Here is a 23,200-nt window from a genome sequence, read left to right as displayed (position 1 = left end):
ACCAACACACGACACACGGACACCTCTTGTCCTTTGCAAGCATTCTCAAGCCACCCTCCCACCAAGACATCTGATTTTAAAAGGCAGGCCCATTCTAAAAGGGCTGGTCATTTACACTGCAAAGGTGCCAACCAATACTTCCCACTCTTCCAAATAGGGCAAAAGTTGTCCCCCTCTTTCTGAAATCAAGCTTATGTTCTCTTCCCCTCTTGCGGACACATTCTCTACCGAGACTCAGAGAAATCAACCTCCGGGAGAACGGGTCGCCTCCGTTCCGCCTTCAGCAGCCCATCTCTGCCTCCCGACCGTCTAACATTTGGTTACTCCTTCGAGTTTAGCACGCCGCCGCGCCGCGTTCCTCCTCTCCTTTCCCCCCGCGCACCACGATCTAGGCTGCCCGTCCCTTCGGGACCGTCACGGGCATCGCCCTTGTCTCTTGTTGGAGGGAGGGAGCGGGGTAGGGGAAAGAAAGAGGGAGGCGGCGGCGGCGGCGGCGGAAAACAGCAACCCAAGACGCCTGGAAGGAAGCAGACAAGAGGGACCAACCAAGCTTGAGTCTCTGCCATTCAGAAGTGTACAGTATATGCCATTATTAGGTCTCTTCTATCTGCGGATCGCCCCGCAACGTGCGCCCGGAGTGGGTGGCCGCTGAATAACCCCCCCCCCCTGCTCAAAAAATTAAGCCCAGAATTTAGACGGGGTGGTGCAGCTCAGGCTCCCCATACCGAAGGCTCACCGCACGCCCTAGATGCGCAGAGACTCGCGCAGACCACCGTATCCGCCTCCGGAGGCCAGAGCGAAAAGGGTGTCGACCCCCTCCTGTCCGCCCCGTCGATGGAAGCAGAGGAGAAATGGAAAGAGAGAGTGTGAGGAAGAAGAGGGTGGCGGTGGTCGAAGTAGTGGGGGTAAGCCCAAACACCCCTTCCTGAGAACAGAAAGTGAAATAATCTGCCTGCTAGCCTGAAGCGACGATCGCTTCCTCCCTCGCCGTCGGGTCCGGAGCAGAAGCGGCCCTGCTGTCACCATCCCGTCCTGGACGGGACCTTACCGCGAAGGAAGGACGGGGGGGGGGGGTCAGGAAGGGAGAGAAAAGGGCCGCGGTCCAAGGCCCGCTCCCCGTTTCCATGGAAACCTCACTCACACGCCGCCCCCCCTTCCCTCCCCGATGGCGACGGAGGCGGCGGCGGGGCGGGGGGAGGAGAAGCGGGCCCGGGAAAGGGAATCGCCGGGGACCGTCCACACGCACCTGCTCCCAGGGCGGGCCCCCGCCGGGGTACAAGGGGCATTCGTTCCCGAGGGAATCCAGCCAAGCGGAGCCGGAGGAGCACAAGGGCCGGTCAGCGCGGCTCCGCCGAGCAGCAGCGCAGCGCAAGGAACAGCGGCGGTGGCGGCACTGGCAGCGGCAGCCCGAGTGTGAGGACGAGAGCGAGCCGCCGCCGACTGCTGCTTGCTGCGGGGCCTGCCGGGAAGTGTAGTCCATTCGCCAGGCCGCCCCCACGCCCACCCCGAGCTGGGCCCTACCCTGCGGACTACGCCTCCCAGGCTGCACCGCGGCGAGCCCTGCCCGAGCGGGAGGGGCGGTTTGCTCTGAGCCAGCCGAGTCCGGAGAGGGAAAGAAGGGGGGGTGGAGTGTTGGGGGGGTTGAGAGGGGGAGGGGCCTCGCGCCCTGCCCGGGGAGGGGGAGGGGCTGGGCGAGGGCGGGGGGCGAGGGCGGGGACCGTCCTCCACCCGAGGGGAGGGAGAGATAAGAAGGGGCGAAGGGGAGGAGGCGGCAGCTGCTGCTGCGCCTAGGCTCTTGCTCGCCTCCCCTCTTTCCACCCCCCCGGGGTTACCCATTCACACGCACAAAACCAAGTCCTCGGGTGGTACTGGGCACCCATCCCAAAAATATGCACTGTTAGCTAGCTCTCCACACCGATGAGGTCACGGGACTGGAGAGAGAAAAGAGGAGGGGTCGGGGTACATCAAACATTGCGGTGGGGGGGGGGAGTTAGGTGTTTTCTGGGGAGAGATCTACAATTTTGGGTAATCAAGCGGGGGCCTGAAAAGATAAAGGGGGCGCAAGGAATCCGCGTGGCGTTAAGGGAGGGGGAAGCAGAAGCCCCGGGTGCGCACGGAGCCCAAGAGGGTCAAGCGGCGGATCAGCCGAGGGCTCCGCGGTGCCTAGATTGGCGAGCGCGCCTCTCTGCGCAGCGGGGAAAGAGGCGAAGACCGGAGCGGTGCTGTCCGGTGGCTGCACCGACGGAGACAGCCAGCAAGCGACTTGGGAGGGCTGCAGCACGCGGATGGGAAGAAGCAGGGTGCCCGTGCCGGGGGTACCTGGATCAGCCCAAGCTGATACTGCGCGCGTTCCAGGCTCCGCACCTGCGCTGGGTGGGCGCCCCCTCGGGGTCGCAGCGCAACGCGGCGTCCGAGTCTCTCTGTCTCCCGCTCGCTCGCTCGCTCGCTCCCTGGGCGGCGCAAGCCGTGATCAGCACCGACGCGCCCCGGGGAGCGGCTGGCCTGCCTACCTCCTTCCGTCGCCTGCTCGGCTCCTCTCGGGGATGCGGCCGGAGGGAGGCGCCCCAGCTCGGCCGGAGGATCGGTTGCTGGCTTTGACCCCCAGCCGGCCGGCAGCGTCCGTCGCCTGCCTGCTTGGCGGCCACGCTCTCCTTCACCGCCCGTCTGTCCGGGCTCGCAGCGCCTGCCCTAGAAGTTGCTCGAGCTTCGAAGGCCGCGATCGCCGGCCAGGCCCGCGCGAGTCCCACCTCGCGTCGGCAGCACAAGCAGAAAGCCCACGCCGCGCCGCCCTGCTCAGTCCGGCCCCCCTGTGGGCCGTCTCGGCGACGATCGAGCCCGGCTTCCCCTGGGCCCGTCGTCTTCGCCACTGCCCAAGGCCCTCCCCCTCTGCTCGGCCGGGACCCTCCTCTCGCACCCCAGTGCCTTCCCACCCGAGCCGTCTTGCCCCCTACCCTAGCCCAGCGCCCTCCCTTACCAGGATCGCAGTCCATCTAGGACGAGTGGCGTTGATCCCGTTTCCCCTCTAGTTTCTCCCTTTTTTCTGGCAGCTCCGCACGTCTTTACACCCGCGCACACCTCTCCTTACCAGTGTGCCGTCCGAGCGACTCGATCTCTTTGCCACACCTCCGCTTTCCCGAGCTTTAAACCGACTCCCCTCTGTATGGACCCAGCGCCTTACATCGTCTGCCCTAGCCATTCTTCCTGCTTTTTGTATTCCGCCTCAGGGCTAGGAGTTCTTTCTACCACAACCTGGTTGGCCGGCACAGGCAAGCCCACTCCCCACCGCAGCCGCCACCAAGCAGCAACTATGCAATCTGGGGCTATTAAAACTGTGCGACAGGGAAGTAAGCTAGTGGGACTTACTCTCGAGTAAGCTTCCTAAACAGCCCCCAAGAATTCTTTAATCGGGAATTATTCTAAAGGATCCTAAAATCAGGAGGGAATGTATTGTATTGCATTGCATTTTGCAGCTTTGAGGTATGCTTTGCATTTTGCAAAAAAACTTTTTTACAGAGATGGATGGAACTGTGATCAGGCAAAACCCACCCAACAAACCCTGATCAACAACCCTTACTACTGAAGACAAATGCTTCCCATCAGGATAGCTTCCCATCAGGATTGACTTCCCATCAGGATGGCTCCCCCTCTCCATTTATTATTTCTGCTCCTACCTCCCCCCACCCTTGCTTCTTGCTTTTACTCAAACTTCTCTGGGAAGGCCCATTTAAGATTCCTGACCAGGTGCTCAAAGTATAAAGTCATAAGAGGCAATTCCACTACACTACTTTAAACTGTATGTACCAATCTAGAGAGCATTGTGGACTGGGGGCTAAAATTAAACTTCCATTACCTCCTGTGCTCAGGGGAAGTTTACTTTTTGTATGACTTCCCTGGTTTTATGTGCACAACGCGTTGTTCTTCTAGCAGTACAATATCTCTGTGCTTCTGCCTCATCTTTCTTACTAAATGCCTCCTTACCTGCTGAAAGGCCACCTGTATTTTACGTTTCTGCCAGTGGCCAGAAACTTTCACACAGGATGTGAAAGTTAGAACAAGACGGGTCCGTGAAGATGACCTCCTGGGTGTTGCTATTGGACAAAGTTGCTCAGATACAATGCCTCAAACTCTTCCATCAGCGTACCTGTGAATTCAAAAGTGGTATGCTTCAGAAGTGAGGGAAATAAATTTTAACAAATATACAGCTAAGTCTGTAATTCAGCAACCAAAGCAACACCAAGCTCCAGCTGAAGTTTCTTGCACAGTAAGAAGATATCCAGGTGATTTTGTGTAAGATGTAGACCAGAATAGGATGAACCTGCTTAGAAATTGGGGGAACATGTTGCCCTTTAACTGCTCAGTGGTGGATTTCCCTAACATGGATAACGGGCCTAATACAACAACTCTTTTCTTTCTAGATATAATGGGCATAGCTGAAGTATACCTGCTCTGCTGATCTATGTCACTTTACTGGTTTCACAGCTAGTAAAGCATAATAATAATAATAATAATAATAATAATAATCATTTATTTATTTATTTATACCCTGCCCATCTGGCTGGGTTTCCCCAGCCACTCTGGGTGGCTTCCAACACAATGTTAAAATACAATAATCTATTAAACATTAAAAGCTTCCCTAAACAGGGCTGCTTTCAGATGTCTCCTAAAAGTCTGGTAGTTGGTTTTCTCTTTGACATCAGGTGGGAGGGTGTTCCACAGGGCGGGTGCCACTACCGAGAAGGCCCTCTGCCTGGTTCCCTGTAACTTGGCTTCTTGCAGCGAGGGAACCACCAGAAGGCCCTCGGCGCTGGACCTCAGTGTCCGGGCAGAACGATGGGGGTGGAGATGCTCCTTCAGGTATAGTGGTTTGGGCTTAGTGCAGACCAAACCATGATTTGCACTAACTATGGAGTAGCGTTCACAGACTCTCAGCATTTCCAAAGCAAAGAATGCTCACTGTGCTCCCCACAAAAACGTTTCTCTAAGGTTCCTGCAGTTCAGAACATGCTTGCTGTTCCCCTGGCATAAAGCAACGAAAGAACAGTCACATACATTTCTCACAAATTGAAAGAAAGGTAAGAGTTAATGGTATCCCAGCCAGTTTAGGGGCCAATGAGAACCCTCTGCAAGGGGGGGTGGGTCGGGGCAAGATGAGATCAGCACCAGAGAAGGAGAAGATGTGGGTCATGTGAGCATTTTCTGTAGGTAAATGTTAGCAGAGACCGGAGGGTCTGGGAAAGGAGACTGGTAGTTGGAGGGCAACCAAAATGGTCAAAGGCCTGGAAACGATGCCTTATGAGGAACGGCTTAGGGAGCTGGGTATGTTTATCCTGGAGAAGAGAAGGTTAAGGGGTGATATGATAGCCATGTTCAAATATATAAAAGGATGTCATATAGAGGAGGGAGAAAGGTGGTTTTCTGCTGCTCCAGAGAAGCAGACACAGGGCAATGGATTCAAACTACAAGAAAGAAGATTCCACCTAAACATTAGGAAGAACTTCCTGACAGTAAGAGCTGTTCGACAGTGGAACTTGCTGCCAAGGAGTGTGGTGGAGTCTCCTTCTTTGGAGGTCTTTAAGCGGAGGCTTGACAGCCCTCTGTCAGGAACGCTTTGATGGTGTTTCCTGCTTGGCAAGGGGTTGGACTGGATGGCCCTTGTGGTCTCTTCCAACTCTATGATTCTATGCGACACCATGCCCTTTAGATGACTACAGCCCCCAGCATCCTTGGCTATTGGTCATGATGGCCGAAGCTGATGGGAGTTGGAGTCCCAACATCTTCAAAGGTCCCACCACCACTTTTTTTAGTCTGACCTTGCTGGGGGAAATCACACCCCAGCTGGAGAGCAGCTTTGAGATGGTTCTTGGGTGTACATGTACATGGCTTGATTTTTCCAGTGGATGGCTTAACATCAAATGATAGCATGCATGTCTGAATGGGTGATAAGAGCTCTTATAACACCAACAGAACATTGGCATCATCTCATATTACCTCAAACACAATATTTTCGGTGGAAAGCGACTGTAGGGGCACAGCCTTCACTAAGGATGCAGTAACTGGGTGATGCCAATGGATGAATCAGCTTTTGATCACAGGCTGCTGAACATGTGAACTGCCTCCATTCAAAATTCCTGCTTCCTGATTGCTCTTGCTTGGCAAACCAGATTCAGTTAAATAACTATATTGTATCTTGGGAACAAACATGATAATCCGGACGACTATACATATTGCTATTTTATGGTTAGCAGAAAAGTTTAAAAGAACAGTTTCTGGGGTGATCTAGCAGGGATGGAGCCCCAGCCAACATGGCCAGTGGTCAGGAATGATGGGAAGTGTAGTCCATCAACATCTGCTGGACTATGGGTTCCATATTCCTATGACAAACAGAAGCTAGGAAGCTGCTTTATACCAGGGTCAGCCCTTTAGGCTGCTACGGATAACAGTCTGCTCCGACTGGCAACTTCAGCTAAAGATAATTCCCAAAGCTGCTATGTTAGATCCTGGAGATGTCAGGGATTCAATTTACGACCTTCTGCATTCAAAGCTGGTACTCTACCACTGAGCTAGGTTTCCTCTTAAAAGTTCTACCTTTGGTGTTCTGCCTACCATTCACACATGCAAATTGTACATCTTGTGGTGCAGTAATCAAGTGAAGAAGCATGCAAGTATGAATCAGCCCTTCATCTATGGGAGTTGACCAGGCAGGCAGGCACACATTTTTGCAAACACCAGATAACTGATGAATCCTACTGCAGCTGAACTGATGGCTTGAGTGAGAACAATACAAGAGCGGTGAGATCCTGATAGAGACTGAAGGGAAAGAGTAGAAGGAGAAAGAACAAAACTTCTCCTATGCTGTTACAGTGGTGACAAAGAAAGGCCATGCAAAATTTTGCTAACTGGATGTCCTCCAGAAAATGTGGACTGCAACTCCCATCAACAGCAGCCAGCGCAGCTGAGGTTTTGTAGCGCAAAACATCTGAAAGGTGCCAGGTTGGTGAAGGCTGCAGTACAGACTTCTGTGATTTAAGTGGAGGCAGTATTAGAAACTCACAATATATAAGCCAGGTGCAAAATGGCTCCTAAAACCAAGGTTACAGGTCACCAAAATGGAATGTCTAGTTGCTATTTGGGGCAAGTCTTATTTTTCAAATGACTACGATTCTCAGTTAAACATCTGGCTAGTTCAGAGGACAACCTTGAGCTAGGTTAAGAATTTTGAGAACTTAAAGAAGAAAAGCCACTTTATCCAAGGACAGTTCACATATATACTGGCCTATTCTGACCTCTTTTTCTTAATGGTGACACGGATCATTCATATCATGGGAATATTATTCAGAACTGTGAGCAGGGAAGTGGGGTGGGGTATGTGAAGATGAGTGACAACCATTAACTATAATGTTGTCCACTGCTCCAGCTCAGGCTGCACAGAAAAAGCATTTTGGTTCCTGAAACTGACCTTAGTTTTCCATAGGAGAAGGGCAGTGGTAATTAATGCATTGTGTTCATGCTCCCTGGAGGGAGTAGTAGTGTGGTGCTGCTTTGACTCTAGGATGATTTATTCTGAAATAACAGCAGGGGAACAGAGAAATCCAAAATGCAGAAACCCACCAGTGGGGTGCGTACACCAGTAATCCACCAGTGCTAAATTGGTGGCATGCAAACCTCTTCTGATACGTCAGATCATAGGTCTGGATGACAGCCTTAGCAGAATTGTTCAGCCAAGGTTAGCCTGGACTACACAGAAATTCAAGGGTGCCTTTGAGCATGCACAAAGTACTTCCCTGCAGCACTGTGTATCATCAAGACGTAAAAAACCCTAAGTTTAGGAGAATGAGCTTGTTGACTGAAGCCGGGATTTCAAGCTTTGATATGATGCTGAGTAGCAGATCATCTGCCTTGCATGTAGAAGGTCCCAAGTTTAATCCGTGGCATCTCTAGGTAGGGTTGGGAAAGATTCCTGCCTGAAATCCTGGAGAGCAATTGTCAAGTCAGTGTAGACAATACTGAGTTACATGGACCAATATTCTAACTCCATCTAAGGCAGCTTCCTGTGTTCCACTCAACATGAACAACTATTTGAGCATATGGGTCCAAACCCAAGAAAGTAGGCTCTCTGCTGAAGAGAAAAAAGGAGAAGGCTTCATTTACTATGTCCAAATTATAATCAGTATTGCTAGAAGAGGTGTGCTCAGATTGTTTCTTTCTCCTTTGATGGGTACGAGAGTTTTGGAACATTTATTGCCAGAAACGTCACAATCTTAGACTACAGATCGCTCCCAAAGCAATGCTTCCTCATCAATTTGAACCTAGTGTCCCAGGATTCCTGCATAAAGACCTTCTTAGACTATGTGTATGCCATGGCAAAGTTGTGTACAGCATGTAGCTGGAAGTCTCCAACGCAACCCTCTCAATAGTTGTTGATTAATAAAATTTGGGACATTAGGTTTAGGAACAAACTTAATTCAGCTTAACATAGGAAGCAATGAATCCCCATTTTTAATAATAATGCAGTGTGGCTTTCAGTTTTATTTACTTTATGGACAGCCTTCAAGCTTCTGATCAACTGCCAATCAGATGACTATATGTCTATATCATCAAATATAACATATGTATCAAATAATTAGGGAGGTTCTCCTTAGGCTACTTTACTCATTTTATTTTCTTTCTTTTTTGAAGTAATTGTCCACAAGCATGACATATATTAAGGATTGTAATCAGTGGGTTTCTTTATTCCTTTAGTCATCTTGTTGTGTTTCCATGTGCCTTGCATTCTGTTGCCTGCATTTTTAACTTTTATTTGAGGAAGAGGAAGAAGAGAAGAGGATGACAAGGCACCTCTTGAAATGGGGAGGGGAGAGAATACATTTGTAGACTGCACAGGATGTTCAGTTATGGTTCTTCTGTCTCAAATCTCCCCCTTGCACTCACACCCACACCCAGAGTTTTCTGCAATGCCCAGAAAACTGGGTTGGGGGAGTATGCGTGTTTGGAAGGCCAGAGGCCAGTTGTATGCTGGGGGAGGGGAGAAGGAGTCCGCTGCGCAAACTGACAGTGTGCCCCAGAGGACTCTGGCAAATTTCTTCTGCTTTCATGCCTGCCTTCCCGCCCCCCGCCATCACTTAAGGGAGACCTACTGAGGGCCTCCAAAGTTCTAGCAGGTTTTTTTTTTTTTTTACTGTTTTCCCCACTTAACAGGGAAAAATGAGAACGGAACATTAAGGAACAGGCCCTATAACGCTTCCACTCTTTCCCAAAGCCCAACATTTGAGCCATTTGAATTTTAAGGCAAAGTCAAAACAGCTCGTGTATCTTTGCCCGGTATCTTTTCAAGCTATTGGTGATGTTTTAATCAGTTGAATAACTGCAGTGGCCTTGGGTTTTGTTTTGAGATGGAAAGGAACTTTTTCAGACAATGTGCGTTCATTAGGGAAGATGAAGTGGGGTTCATGCAACAAGAATTTAAGGGAGGGGAATACTTCTCAGGCAAGTGGAATTCAGTGGATCTGGATAAGCAATTCTGACTTTTAAGTCTTGAGGCAAGTTAAGTTATATTATGTTGCAGAGGTAAACATCTGGAGACCACCAGGCTGGGGAAAGTTAGTTTAAAGTGTTCTGGTAGGACTGGGTTTAAAATCTCAACTTTGTCAGGAAGCTCCCTAGGTGATATTGGCCTTGTTTCTTTCTGTCTTTTGCTCTCTCTCTCTCTCTCTCTTTCTCTCTCTCTGAATAACCTACCTCACAGGGTTATTGCAAATATAAAGTAGTGGGGAGGAAACCATGTACACTGCTCCAAATCCCTCAGAAGAAGAATGGAAAATAAGTGTCATAAACATATGCATATTATTCAAACCTAGTAACATCAGTGCTATTTTTCTAGAAAAAGAGGTTTTGGAACTCACCATGAATGCCTCCCTAAGTCTCCTAGAACAGCAATGATGCCCACCTGAGATGAGCCAGAACTGAGTTCCAGTGAGTTCCGGCTGGGGAATAAGCCCTGAGTAACACAATGCAAAATTAACCTCTGAAAAGTGGATAAATTATCAAACGCCATTTCATTACTAGCACATCTCTTTCCTGCCTTTCCATTCTTAATAGAACTCTCCAGGTGGTGAAAAACCATCTTCAAAGACATAAACAGTCCAATAAAGCAGCACAGGACTGAACCACTAATAGCATACATTTTAAAATAGCTCGCAGTAACATATTGACAGAAGTCAGAACAAAAACCAGAACCATTTCCAATTGCTTCGATGAGCTCCCTCATCAAATGCCTCTCAGTACAGGAGTGTGCTACCTCCACTGTCAGCGGCTGTATGCTTCTGAATGTCAGTTGCTGCGAACTGCAGAAGGGGAAAGCACTGCTGTGTTGCATGCTTGCCTGTCTCCCGCTTGCATGTCTCCTGCAGACATCTGGCTGGCCACTGAGAGAACAGGATGCTGCACTAGATAGGCTTTTGACCTGATTCAGTGGGGCGCTTTTTATGTTCTTGTGATCAACTTGTCTCCTAAAGGAGTTGTTAAAGTGGGGTGCTTCTTGGCAGTGCCCTAACTGAAAAGCTTTTCTAAATCCAGTGATGGTTTTTGAAATCCAAAATCTGCACAATTTGGTGATCTGGTCTTGCTTCCTTCCTGCAAAGAAGATCCCCATTGCCAGGGCCAGAGTCAACCTGATCTCTTAGCAGATATTCTCTCCCCATTAAGTTTCCCCCTATCCTGTTCTCCCTCCCAGCTTACCTGGTAGTAGCAGCAGCAGCAGCACTTCCAGAGTATCATTCCAGGGCATTATGGGAAATTTAAAATGAAGGCTCATGGATGCAGCTACCCTATAAAGACAGACTAAGGCAGGTGGCAGTACTGCTAGGCTGGAGTAACAGGATACCAGCTACTTGCACTAGACCTCTCCAGTGCATCTATCCATAATAGTTACTGTGTCAGTCGTGGCTCCTGAAGTGGGATCCTCTTGACGGAACATAATTCTTTCTTCCTACACAATTCAAAAGTGAATCTTTTGCACCCCAAACCAAAAGCCTCAGTTTTCAGCACTCCTCCATTTGCTCAGTTTCCAAATATCTTCATTTTTATTGCATTTCAATCTCTTCATTATATTGATGTTTGAATCGTTCACACTGATTGGCAGCAGCTCTGCAAGGCTCCAGGGAAGGGTTTCTCCCAGACCTACCTGGAGATGCCAGAATTTGAATCTGGGACCTTCTGCATGAAAAGCAGACTGAGGAAGGACGTGATAACAATCTTTGGATGCTGTGATTACTAAGATCCAGCATGGGTTTCCTCAAAAATAAGTCATGCCAGATGAATCGCGCTCTCTCTCTCTCTCTCTCTCTTTTTGATGGAATTACCGTACAAGCTTGGTGGATCAGGAGAATGCTGTGGACATAGTGTATCTTGACTCAGTAAGGTTTTTGACAACGTCCTCCATGATATTCTTGCAATGAAGCTGGGCTGAACAAGGTAACTGTTAGGTGGATTTGTAGCTGGTTGACTGACCAAACCCAAATAGTATTCATTAATGGTTCCTTGTCATTCTGGAAAAAAAGTGACAAGTGGGGTGCCACAGGGTTCTGTCTTGGTCCCACTGTTGTTCAACATATTTATAAATGACTTGGATAAAGGAATTGAGGGGATGCTCATCAAATCTGCAGGCGACCCCAAACTGGGAGGGTTAGATAATGCCACAGAAGACAGAATCAGAATTCAAAATGACCTTAACAGATTGGAGAACTGGGCCCAAGCTAATAAAATGGATTTAAACAGAGACAAATGTAAGGTTCTGCACTTAGGCAGGAAAAACCAGATGCACAAATATAAGATGGGGTACACCTAGTTTACTAGCAGTACATGTGAAAAGGATCTTGGGGTCTCAGTGCACCACAAGCTTAACATGAGTCAACAGTGTGCTGCAGCACCAAAAATAGCTAATGCTATTCTAGGCTGCATCAACAGAAGTACAGTGTCAAAATCAAGGGAAGTAATAGCAGCACTCTATTCTGCCTTGGTCAGACCACATCAGGAATACAATGTCCAATGTGGGCACCACAATTTAAGAAGGATGTTGACATGCTGGAATGTGTGCAAAGGAGGGCAACCAAGGGTCTGGAAACCAAGTCTTATGAGGAGCGGTTGAATTTGCTGTGTATGTTTAACTTGGAAAAGAGGAGGCTGAGAGGAGATATGACAGCCATCTTCAAATATCTCAAGGGTTTCACATGGAAGAGGTAACAAGGTTGTTTTCTCCTGCTCTGGAGAGTAGGACTGGTAACCAATGGCTTCAAGTTCCAAGAAAGGAGGTTCCGAAACAACATCAGGAAGAACTTTCTGACAGTAGGAGCTGTTTGACAGTGGAATGGTCTCCCTCAGGATGTTGTGGACTCTCCTTCATTGGAGGTTTTTAAAGCAGAGGTTGGATGGCCATCTGCCATGGATGCTTTAGCTGAGACTGCTGTATTGCAGGGGGTTAGACTAGATGACCCTCAGGGTCCCTTCCAACTCTGCAATTCTATGGTTCTATGATTCAACTACTCATAGTTGAATCACACCGAAGAAGAAAAAGGTTTGTTCTCCACTGCCCCGGGCTATGTACACACTATAGCTTTAAAGCACATTCAAATCACATTCTCTTTCTCAAAGACTTTTGGGTACTATCATTTGTTAAGTGTTGCTGAGGATTCCTCATAGAATTCCAGGCACTTTCGTTTGTTAAGGATTGCTGGGGGTTGTAACTTGATGAGGGGTAAACTACAATTCCCCGCAATCCTTATCAAACTAAAGTGCCCAGAATTCTTTGAGGAAATTATTTTGCTCTGAAGGAATATTGTGTACACCGCCCCATTGCAGAAAGTCAGGGCCAGCTCTGTGGTTCTAAGGCTACATCGGCACCACACCTTTAAACCACTGTTATACCACTATAACAGTCATAGCTTCCCTCCCCTCAAAGAATCCCAAGAGCTGTCATTTGTTAGGGATGCTGAGAGCCATTAGGACAGTGATGGCCAAACTTGGCCCTCGAGCTGTTTTTGGACTACAACTCCCATCATCCCTAGCTAACAGGACCAGTGGTCAGGGATGATGGGAATTGTAGTCCCAAAAACAGCTGGGGCATTAGGAGATCCCTCTTCCCCCTCAAAGAACTAAAATTCACTCTTCCCAAGGAACTCCGAGAACTGTAGCTCTGTTAGGGAAATCTGAGGGAAAATGTAGCTCTTTGAGGGAAATCAGAGGCCCCTAAAACAACTCTCAGCACCCTTAACAAATTACAGTCCCCAGAATGATTTAGAGGAAGCCATGGCGGTTGAAATGGTGTCATAGTGCTTTAAAGGTATGGTGCAGATGTGACCTAAATGACAACAGCAACATGAATGCAATGCTGGCCGGGAACATCACTGGTGCCAGCCTTACAACGGACTGTTTCTACTATGTGTTGATTCCCTCACCCCTGCCCCTTGAGGTTTGCCAGTCAGCTGTGACACATGCCCCTCAATCTAGCCCCAAGTATACTTCCAATTTCAACTGTTTGCTTCAGTTATCATGTTGGGAAAGAGCTTAAGGTAAGGGAGATACTGATTTTCAGGGAAATGGGCTGTGCCTCGGTGGCAGAGCATCTGCTTTGCATGCAAAAGGTCCCGAGTTCAAACCCCATCATGGGTTGGGAGATTCCTGTCTGAAGCCCTGGAGAAGACTTATTGATATAGATAGGATGGACCAGTTCCTATGTCCCCAATCCATACTGACTTGAGAATTGCAGCAAGACCAGGGTCTCAGTTGCTGAGTTGCAGGAGAAGGGCCAGTGTCATGTGAGAAGGGCCAGTCTCAGCTCCCAGCATCACTGGGTGGCCCTGAGCAGCACCATATACCGGTAGATGACTTTAGCTCCCATTTCCCTTGCTCCACCCATGCCAACAATGTAGCATCCTGCAGCAAATCAAAATGGCGGCTAAAATCAGCTGTCTGGCTGTGTTCTGAGTAAAGTTTCCTGCCAACACAACCAAGTAATCTCACCAGGGCCTAGTGACAGAAGTTCCCCACTTTGGTCAGGGCCACCTCAGACCTGAAGCAGTCCATGGTGAGCAGCAAAGAGAAACTTCTGGACTTCTCTCGGGTCTATGTTCAATTTCTAAGATACTCCTCTTTGTCCCCTCTGAGGAAACAGCGCAATTGGCAGGGACAACATAGCATGGCCTTTCCAGCTATGGCATTGAAACAGGAAAGTACCTCACCAAGGGTTCCGTTTTTGCCTGCTTTTGAACAAGCACCCAAAGTGATGTTATTCTAGCAGGTTTTTATTTTCATTTGTTTTAACTACAGCTTATATATAGCAATGTGTTTTACGTACTGGATCAGACCAAAGGAAGCCTGAAAGCAGGACATGAACCGCACAAGCACTCTTGTGCTCGCTCTCCAGCAACAGCTATTTGTCAGTGTACGACTGTCCCCTCCAGCGGAGGCAGAATATAGGAATCGGGGCTAGTAGCCACTGAAAGCCTTATCCTCCATGAATTTGTGGCAATTACCACATCCTGTGGCAGCAAATTCCATTGTGTTTCACTACGCACTTTATGAAGAAGTCTATTATTTTGTGTGTCCTGAATCGTCCAACGTTCCGCTTCCCTGGATGGTCCCAAGTTCTAACAATATGAGAAAGGGAGAAAAGTCTCCACTGTGCCCACTTTCTCCACCCCATACAGATTCCTCAACACCGTCATGTCCCCTGTAACTTGCCTTTTTCTCTGAACTAAAAAGCCCAAAACATTGTAAGCTTTACTTCACGTGGGATTGCTCCAGCCCCATGACCGTTTTGCTTGCTCTTTACTGAACCTTTCTCTGCAATTTCTACGAATTTGGTGCAGCAACCAGAACTCAACATTGTATGTGCGGTTGCACCACAGATTTGTATAACGGTGTTAGGTTATTGGCAGTTTTATTTTCCCTCCCTCCCCTAGCGTCTCTTACGATGCTGTTATCGCTGCATATTGAATACAACAATTGGGTTTTCACTCGCTTCATCACACACACACACACAATTCTGCAAGCCACCTTGAGCATACTTGTCATAGGAAGACATAATATAAATGCTAAAACAAAAACAAAAAGTGACAGAACAATCCCATGCATGTGTACTCAGAACCCCACTGAGTTCCATGAGAACTTGCTCTCAGGTCAGTGGGCACAGGTAAGTAAGACAGTGTAATGCAGTTTTCATAATGTCAGACTAGGACAAGGGAGACCAGGGTTCAAATCCCAACTCATCCACTTCTTTATGCATTTAGCGAACTTATATCCCAGCACTTCCTCCAAGGAGCTCAAGGCGGTTAATGGTTAATGGTTCTCCTCCTCCTCAGTTAATCCCCCAAACAACCCTGTAAGGTACCTTAAACTGAGATGCAGTGACTGACCCAAGGTCACCCAGTGAGCTTCATGATCATGTGGGATCATGAAGCTTGCCAGGTGACTTTGAGCCAGTCACTCTCTCTCTCTCTTTCAACCTAATCTACCTCGCAGGATTCTTGTGAGGATAAACGGAAGGGGGGCACAAGTGAATTAAGTGCGAGCTTGAGGTCCTTGTAGAAAAGGTGGCATTAAAAATGCTATACACACACATCTATATCTACATCTATATCTATATCTACATGCACACTTCCCTGAGAGCAAATCCCATTAAATTCAGTAGGGATAACCTCCGGGTAGGCATACACGAGATTGCACTGTACATACATAAGATTGCACACCCCATCGAAAACCCAGCCTTGTATTCACAGGTATTCCAGTGCTCCCTTTCCTCGCCCCACATTTTATCCCTATGCGTCTTATTTTGACCAATAACAAGAAACTTTTTTTTTGCAAAGTTGCACGAGCTTCCACATTAGAAGAGAGAAACACACATGCATACATGCATACACACAAACAAACATACACAGACGCAGCCGCGTGCGGTGCGTGCAAGCTAAGCGGCGGAATGTGTTACTTCCCGGGTCGTGTGCAAGGATTACCTCATGCGGCACAATGGCAGACAAACACGTGTTTCCACCTTCGTCCTCCAGCGGCATCGGAACGCGTCCGTGGGGCAGGATTGCCTCGGCTCCACCGCATCCTCGGCGAAAAAGGCTGGTCGCGTGAAGAGGGAAGAGGGCGGAGTTTGTGGCAGAATGTACGCAAGCAACCACCGTGCGATTGGCTTTCGGAGAAAGGATTGTGGGAGTTTAGGGGAAGATGGCCAGGGAGGGGTCTGCGGGGCCGAGGCAACGTGTGAAAGGGAGGGATGGCGAGGAGGAAGCGGGGAGCGAACCGGTCGGGGCTTTAACACGCCCGCACGCGCAAAAGGGAGGCACGGAATGTGGAGATCGGTTCCGGCTGCTTCTCTTAAAGTGCCGCAAGCTTTCGGATTCGCAACGAGCCTCTCTCTCTCCCCTTTCCTTACGCGGGTCGCTCAAGCCCCTAAATTATCAAAAAGTTCTTGAACGGCTCTGTTTGTGTCTATCGTTTCTTGGGGAGGCAAAGAGAACAAAAGGATGGTGATTGATTTGGGAGTACCTAGCCAGGGGCTAGTTCTCAGATTGCACGAATCGGAAAATTTGAGGGGTTTGGTGGGAGTTGTAGAAGAATACGAACCGCGCTCGGACGAACCCTAAACTCCACAGCAGGGCGGTGCTTGTATTAGGACCTAGCCAAAATGTCACAAAAACAGTGGCGAGGTTTCGAGTTGGCCAGAGTTCTTCGTCGAGCAGGATGTGTACACGAAGGGGGCAAAGAGAGAATTGTTTCATTTTTAAGGGATTCAGAGACGAACATACCCGAGCTGGCATTCGATTTGGGCTTCATGAGTATCCTCTTTGCTCAGCGCAGAGTTAAAGGGAAAGTGGGTGGCCTCTGCCTTATTTGTTAATTATCATTTAATTAATATGTTTTTACCTTGCCTTTCAAAACCCCAATGGTCCCCAGGACAACTTGCAATAGACTGCGATAATGCACACACAGAGAGAGTTACGTATATACACAAGCCTCAAACCTACCCAACCCAGCGGTCTTTAGTCCCCTGACTATGGGACCAGAAGTACAGTACTGTACGTACTTCCCTTCCGCTCTGCAGTCCTGGAGCAACTGTCAGTTGGAGCCGAGTGCTATTTGGGAAGGGCAGGGCGGAGGGGCTGGGCAGGGTGAGGGACGCAAGCTTCTTGTAACTTCTGTTTCTTAGGAGCCCAGGGTGGTCTCCCCCTTGCCCGTGGTGACTGGTTCCAGTCTGAGCCAATGATAGGCAGAGCCACTCCATTCTGCTTGTAAGCAAGACGATAGTTGGTGGACTGGCTGAGAGCAGACCAAGGTTGCTCTAGGGCAAACAGACCCTCCACTGCCAGGGGACCTTTGTTTCCTTCCTGGTAAGCAGAGTGTGCAGCAACATTTACCTGGAGAAGTTCACTAACGGAATAGAACTGTGTTTCTCAGGGGTCACGCAAGAACAGGTGATGCTCTCAGAGCAGAATATAAAGTTGCCTTTTATTTGGCAGTGAACTGAGATAATGCATAGCTGGCAACTTCTTCTTCTTCCTTCTTTCGCTTTCAGCAGCTACACAACAGGTGGATATTCCACAGGGGAAGATTTTCTTCAGCATAAATGTGCATTGATGGAGAAACAGTCCTGTGCTGAATTCCTGGCTGCCATGCAAGGTGATAACTTACCTTCTCTATGGATGACAACTCATCTTTCTCCATGGGAATGCCGAGCACACACCTTCGTACTGGAGTTTCTGTTAATTACTACTTTCCCCTATTAATACATTTGCCAATATCAAAGGTGCATTTTTTCATTCCCATGGAGGAGGTGAGTTATCATCTCAGATTGCTGGGAAACAATAAAAAGGAGACTTTTTGCTGGTGTACTTTCAACTCCTTTCCTGACAGAGGCTGCAGCAGTAATGTGACAGCTGGAAACTCAACCAGTAGTGTTTTATGTGTCTTGGAGCTACTGCCATGAGAAGCAGAGCCTGTTGGATTTTGGCTGCATAGGGGCACAGAAGCCTCTGTCAGGAAAGGCAGCGTCAGCCTCTGCCTCAGACCCATGGCTTTGTTTAGGCAAGTCACTTATCTCTCGACCTTTGCTCCCCCTTCTGCAAAAAGAAAGCAACCTGCCTTACAGGGCTCTTGAGAGGACAGCCATGAGAAAAAGAACGGGGGGCAGGGGAGAAAAGTCCACAAACCCAACAGTACCATGTTCAAATATTTTTTTGTACTGTATCAGCATTAGCATGTGTAGTGGGTTATAAGACAGTGGCAAATTCTGATAGATGGATCCATGGAAGGTTTGTGTATTTATTTAGGGTAATCACACACTTCCCTCCACAAACTCTTACCCCAGAGTGATTCCCAGGGCAATTTAAAGCACAATATTATAACTATAATGGCTAATAGTTGTTACGCATGATTGAAAATTGAGCCTCCATTTGCAGTTGCAGTGTACCTCCATATCTGAGATCCTGGGGGCAAATAGAGAGGTTCAAAGCCTTCCTTGAAAAAAAAATGGCTGGCTACTCTCAGAAACAGGTTGCTAGACTTGGTCTGATACAACAGGGCTCTTCATATATTCTTAAAACTGCAATTATAAGACATTCGACATCTAAAGTGGTGGGATGGAGGATGGAGGAAACTTGTTTTCTCCTGCTCCAGAAGTTAGGACCTGAACCAATGGCTTCAAATTACAAAAAAAGAAAGGGAAAAAAGAGAGAGATTCTGACTTAACATCAGGAGGAAGTTTCTGGCAGTAAAAGCAGTTTGACAGTGGAACAGACTCCCACAAGAGATGGTGGGCTCTCCTCCCTTGGAGGCTTTTAAGCAGAATTTGGATGGCCACCTGTCATGGATGCTTTAGTTGAGATTCCTGCATTGTTGGGGGAGTGTGTGAACCAGATGAGCCTCAGGGTTCCTTCCAACTCTACAAGTCTATGATTCTATAGTTAGAGTAGGGTGGGGGAATTGTGGCCCTCCAGATGTTTCTGGACTCCCAGTGCACCCAATGGTCAGGGATGACAGCAGCTGTAGTCCAGCAATATCTGCAGAGCCATAGGTTCCACATCCCTGAATTAGACTACTGTATTGGGTTAAGAACCTTGAGAAGCTAGGGTTCGGGTTTCCACTAAGCCGTAAAGCTGTCTGGGTGGCCTTGGGCCAGTCTCTCTTAGCCTCTCCTTGAAGTCTTCTAGTGCCCCCCAAACCCTGCCAGTAACTGCTCCAATGTCAAATTGCTCTGACCATAAAGGAGTGTCTCCTAATATTCAACCAAAATTCACCCTCCTCTTACTTAAGTCTATTCAATTTCTTGCCCTGCCCTCTGGGGCAGCAGAGAGTAATTATCTTCAGATACTTGATACTTGAAGACTGCTGTCATGTTGCTGTGGTAATCATTGCCCCCTGACTTCCCAGTCTTCTCTTGGCTAATCGTACCAAACTCTGTTCATCCTTTCTGAAATAACTTGCTTTCCATACTGTTGACCATCTACATTGCTTCCCTCTTAACCTATTCCAATCCGTTTATAAGAACAGAAGGTGAGCCCTGCTGGATCGGCAGGACCTGAGTGCAACTGTCCCCTGTCCCCACTTGTAATTCCCAGCAATGTGTATTCAGAGGCACACAGTCTCAGACCTCTCATCTCTAGAGCAAGCGAACCATTTGGTAGCACAGCAGGTCTCAAGCTTGCCCACTTACCTCATTGAGCACCTGGGTTAATAACCTTGTTGCTAGTCACTTGACCAATACAAATGAAAATGCTTTCAGAAGTGCATAATAGCAGCTCTGCTGGAGCAGGCCAGTAGCGCCATCTAATCCGGCATCCTATTTTTACAGTGGCTAACCAGAAACCCAAGTGGAAAGACTGTCAGAAAGACTTGAGTGCAATAGCACTCTCCCTTCCTGAAGTTTCCAGCAAGTGGTATATTCAGAAGCATTGCTGCCTCCAGTTGTGGATGCAGAGCCAAGCCACAGTGGCTAGTGACTATTGACAACCCCACCCTCCATGAATTTGCTTAATTCTTGAGCTATCTAAATTAGAATCAAAACCATAGAGTTGGAAGGGACCCTGAGGGTCATCTAGTCCAGTGTTTAGCAAACTTGGGTCTCCAGCTGTTGTTGGACTACAGCTCCCATCATCCCAGTGGGCAGGGATGATGGGCGTTGTAGTCCAACCACAACTGGAGACCCAAGTTTTAAAAACACTAATTTAGTCTAATCCCCTACTACTATACTGTGAATATGCAGAGCTGTTGCATATGGGGATTGAACCTGCAACCTTGGTGTTATCAGCACCACGGTCTAAACCTACTGAGCTACACACACACACACACACACATACTGGTGGTCACCACTACATCACCATATAAAAAGTGTGACCCACAGACCTGACCACAATACTCCAAATGAGATAGTGCAGATGGAACATTGGAAACTGCCTTGCATCAGACCATTGGCTGATGTAGCTCAGCACTCTCTTAGCTGTGGTTCTCCAGAGTTTCAGACAGGAGTCTGCCCCAGATCTACCTGGAGATTCTGGGGATAGAACCAGGGACTTATTGTACACAGGTGAGCTGCAGCACTTTCACCAAATGCAGGGCCATGGCTCCAGGGGTCTAGCCAGGTTTTTTGCCCTGGGTGAAGCTTCCAGAGGAGTGTCAGTGAGGCTCCCAGCCTGTGTGTGTGTGTGTGTGTGTGTGCGTGCGCGCGCGCACACACGCAAATGTGTGATGGGAGGCGTCAAACTGGGTCTTTGACCCGGGTGAAATGAAGTCAAGTTTCGCCCCTGCCCAATGGAACGAAACAAAGCCTACACTTTTGTCTCCCATACCAGAGGTGCGTGATTACTCAGTACACTAGTGTAACAAACCACTCTGCCAGAAAGCCTCAGACTGCATTTAAAGCAGGAGAGTTCTGTTTGGATTTCCTAAAAGCATCATGGGTAGAATGGGAGGTGATTTGATCAGGACTGTCCTCCCTATACCGATACTAAAATTCAATATCCTAGCCTCTCCCACCTGATATTAGCTGTATTGGGGGGGACATAAAAGACAGAGCAAGAGCTGGGCAACAAACAGCAATTTTTGCAGGTGCAATTTGCATTGGGGAAGGGGAACTGGTGCAGGGTATGGAATGGAATTTCATCCTCCTAGTCCCAGTCCAAATTGCATCCTCCCAACACACATACACACGCAGCATATAAATAAAGCAAACAACAGCAACAAATTAATCAAAGCTTTGTAAATCAATAATGTTATTGTAATTCTAAATACCAGAAAGAGTTGCTGTACAGCAGCCCTATGGTGGTGTAGTTGTTTGCACCATGAAGTTATGTCATGCAGTTATAATCTCAAACTTCTCAGTGCATTTTCGCATCATTTTCCTTACTGCAAAAAAAACAAAACCCTTTTTAAAAAGTGGATTGATTGTACAAGGGTACAAAATCCACTTTAATTGTACAACCTGAATCTGACCATGCACAACTGAATTATAAAGTAGCAATAGTCTGGAAGCAGCCAGTCACATGGATCTCCCAGGTAACATGTACGTACATCTTATGTTTGCATATATTCATTCTTTCTTCCCTTTGCCTCTCCCATTTCTGCCTTCCCTCTGTTGACTCCTCCACTGTAAAAAAATTCAATTGTAGAGAATTATACAAAATTGATGACTAGGTAGTACATTCCATATAAACTGCCAAAGATAACAGGTAACTATATAATTCTCTGGGTTGGAAATGTGGCCATTGCATAGTGGGGCTTCCTATTACATGTGGTTATCATGCCAAGCTAACAACAAAGCTTTAGGGTTGCTTCGCCCTCACAAATAAATTGTCTGACTAAATCAGATTTAAAATCAGAATTGGTGATATGAAAACTTTGGGAGTGCCTGTGGCATTTCCAGTTCTAAATACACTGGGTGAGAAAGGCCTTTGAGACCCTTGACAGCTGCTGCCAGTCAGTGTGGACTGAGCTGCTGAGCTTGATAAAGCAGTTTATTGTGCTTCCTGTATTTGAACCTGTGGGGTGGGGTGGTTAGAGCAGGTATGGGGCACCTGTGATCCTCCAGGTGTTCAATGCTGCTGGATTTCAACTCCCGTCAGTCCTAGCCAGCATGGCCATTGGTCAGGGGTGATCGGAGCTGTAGCTGCATTCAGACAACATCTGGAAAGTCATAGGCTCCCTATCCCTGTACAAGAATGGCCACATCTGCACTATGCATTTAATGCAGTATCGCACTACTGTAAACACTTGTGATTTCCCCCAAAGAATCCTAGAACTGTACTGTATTTTGTTAAGGGTGCTAAAAATACAGTAGATAGGGAGACCTCTTTTCCCCTCACAGAGCTGCAATTCCCAGAGTTCCCCGGGAAGGGGGGCTGACTGATAAATCACTTTGGCAGAGGGAGTATGTGGCATAAGGAAGGAGTTTCCACAGTGCAGAGCAGGAGCAAAAAAAAATGTGCTTGGGGGGTTACTGCCTGTAATATTATATCAGTGTTTCCCTAACTTGGGTCGTCAGCTGTTTTGGACTACAATTCCCATCATCCCTGACCACTGGTCCTACTAGCTAGGGATGATGGGAGTTGTAGTCCAAAAACAGCTGGAGACCCAAGTTTGGGAAACACTGGACTATATAGAGCGTGGTGCCATGAGTAAAATTCCCCAGTTGATACAAGTCAGGAGTTCCCAAACTGTGGTCTGTGGACTGCCAGTGGTCTGCTAGCTTCAATAAGGCGGCTGTGGCATATCTATATTAAATATTCATATTGGTTTTTAATTGTACTTTAACTGCTTAAAAATATTATATCTTATTGTATTGTAGTTTGAATTCTATGGAATGCAAATTGTACTACAATGAAATACAAGTTAAGAAACAAAAGAAGCAATAAAAGTATTGTTTAAAACCATACAGCATTTAGCACAGCACACTGCAAGTGCTACTACAGGCAGAAAACTCCGCTGAAGTGGCCCAAGACCCTCAGCAATTTTCAAGCAGTCTGTTAAGAAATAGTTGGGAAGCCACTGGTATAAGCCGTCTTATTATTTACTGTTATAATGGTAAATGCACTTTAAGTTCTTAGGAATTTTCAGACCTCAGACAGAGGGGCTGTGGCAGGAGAGGGTGGGGACTTTAGGAATGAAGCGACAACCCCCCCCCCTTTTTAAACACAGTTCCCTCTACTTGCGAGAT

The 23,200-nt window shown here is 47.8% G+C and overlaps 1 protein-coding gene across 8 annotated transcripts in view; it reads right to left on the bottom strand.

The window, feature by feature from the left end:
- BCORL1 (BCL6 corepressor like 1) overlaps positions 1–16,062 on the bottom strand; it is a 42,818-nt gene extending 26,756 nt beyond the window's left edge. For 2 of the 8 annotated variants that reach the window (XM_033137137.1, XM_033137144.1), the window contains exon 1: positions 2,511–2,777. The gene's annotated coding sequence lies outside the window, so the exon portion shown is untranslated. Of the gene's footprint in view, positions 1–1,246; positions 1,453–2,319; positions 2,455–2,510; positions 2,778–2,974; positions 3,039–3,075; positions 3,260–16,001 lie in introns of those variants that run through there. The other 6 variants (XM_033137143.1, XM_033137140.1, XM_033137139.1 and 3 more) reach the window with 6 other exon arrangements.
- Positions 16,063–23,200: the final 7,138 nt, after the last annotated feature.

The sequence above is a fragment of the Lacerta agilis genome, chromosome Z, assembly GCF_009819535.1.
Source record: "Lacerta agilis isolate rLacAgi1 chromosome Z, rLacAgi1.pri, whole genome shotgun sequence".
Lineage (NCBI taxonomy): Eukaryota > Metazoa > Chordata > Lepidosauria > Squamata > Lacertidae > Lacerta > Lacerta agilis.
Note: the sequence above shows the minus strand (reverse complement) of the source record. Positions and strands in the feature narration are given on the sequence as shown.